Here is a 1,412-nt window from a genome sequence, read left to right as displayed (position 1 = left end):
CGCTACACGTCCGCCTGCCTGGTCTGGGCTGAGCCAGGACTTTTCGGAAAAATGACCGATCGGTCATTTGGGAAGGCCCTCTCCCAACCCTTCCGGCCAAAGTCAAAAGATCCATCACAAAGGTGATGGAGGGTTTGTTCGTTGGTCTGAAGGGCATGCGAAAGAACCACACTCACTTTGTCCTGTCTGGGGTCGAGAAGTTCCATGACCTTCTGTTTAATTAAACAAGTCGACCACGGCCAAGATTTGGGAAATTTTGAAAGTGTTGGTTTTTAAGGTTTGATGGTTGGAATGCACTCTTTATATGACCAAATGGCTACTGTAAAAATCTTGGGCCTTCCCAAATGACCGATCGGTCATTTTTCCGAAAAGTCTTGGCTCAGCCCAGACCAGGCAGGTGGACGTGTAGCGGCCCTTTTCGAAAGTCCTGGCTCAGCCCGGACCAGGCAGGTGGACGTGTAGCGGCCCTTTTCGAAAGTCCTGGCTCAGCCCAGACTAGGCAGGCGGACGTGTAGCGGCCCTTTTCGAATATGTAGGGGGGGAGCAGCTTTCCACGCCAGTTTGACTCACTTTGGTTGGCGTTGGAGAGTGGTGCCTTGAGGGCTCCCCGCACCTGATCGAATCCTACCGAAGGCAATGGGGCGTCATCACGCCGCTCCATGGTTGATTAGGAAAAAGTGGTCACGCTGTTTATATAAACAGAAGGTCATGGAACTTCTCGACCCCAGACAGGACAAAGTGAGTGTGGTTCTCTCGCATGCCCTTCGGACCAAAGATCAAACCCTCCACCACATTTGTGATGGATCTTTTGACTTTGGCCGGAAGGGGTGGGAGAGGGCCTTCCCAAATGACCGATCGATCATTTTTCCGAAAAGTCCTGGCTCAGCCCAGACCAGGCAGGCGAACGTGTAGCGACCCTTTTCGAAAGTCCTGGCTCAGCCCAAACCAGGCAGGCGAACGTGTAGCGGCCCTTTTCGAAAGTCCTGGCTTAGCCCAGACCAGGCAGGCAGACTTGTTGCGGCCCTTTATTCGAATATTCTTATTTCATGCCTAGCGATGCTTGGCATTGCGTCACTTGATGTTTTCATTTGCTTGCTTGCCAGTGGCAAGGGGGGGGTGGACCGTCTCGTGGTGTGATGTCTTGTGAACGTGAGGGTGTGTGAGTTGTGATGAGGGTGTCCTTGTTGGCTGGCTCCATGCCTTGTGCATCGAACGGTCGAACATGCATCCTCTTCGTTTTGCTCCCGTTGCCTTGGGTGATGATGCCCGTTCAGTCCCTGTGTTGCCTACCTTTTAAACGGTATATGTGTGGCCGGTTTTAGAATTGTATCAGTCCAGGCCTTCTCCGGTAGGTGTTGGAGGATCCCATCGTCTCGCACGCGTTCCAAATGGGTGGCGTAAGAACCATCTTC

At 52.8% G+C, this 1,412-nt stretch overlaps 1 long non-coding RNA gene across 1 annotated transcript; it reads left to right on the top strand.

Moving 5' to 3' along the window:
- Window positions 1–333: 333 nt before the first annotated feature.
- LOC111241215 lies at window positions 334–623 on the top strand. The gene is made up of 2 exons (XR_002667051.1): window positions 334–450; window positions 504–623. It is a non-coding gene; the product is annotated as an uncharacterized LOC111241215 (long non-coding RNA).
- Window positions 624–1,412: the final 789 nt, after the last annotated feature.

The sequence above is a fragment of the Vigna radiata genome, unplaced genomic scaffold (assembly GCF_000741045.1).
Source record: "Vigna radiata var. radiata cultivar VC1973A unplaced genomic scaffold, Vradiata_ver6 scaffold_263, whole genome shotgun sequence".
Lineage (NCBI taxonomy): Eukaryota > Viridiplantae > Streptophyta > Magnoliopsida > Fabales > Fabaceae > Vigna > Vigna radiata.
Note: the sequence above shows the minus strand (reverse complement) of the source record. Positions and strands in the feature narration are given on the sequence as shown.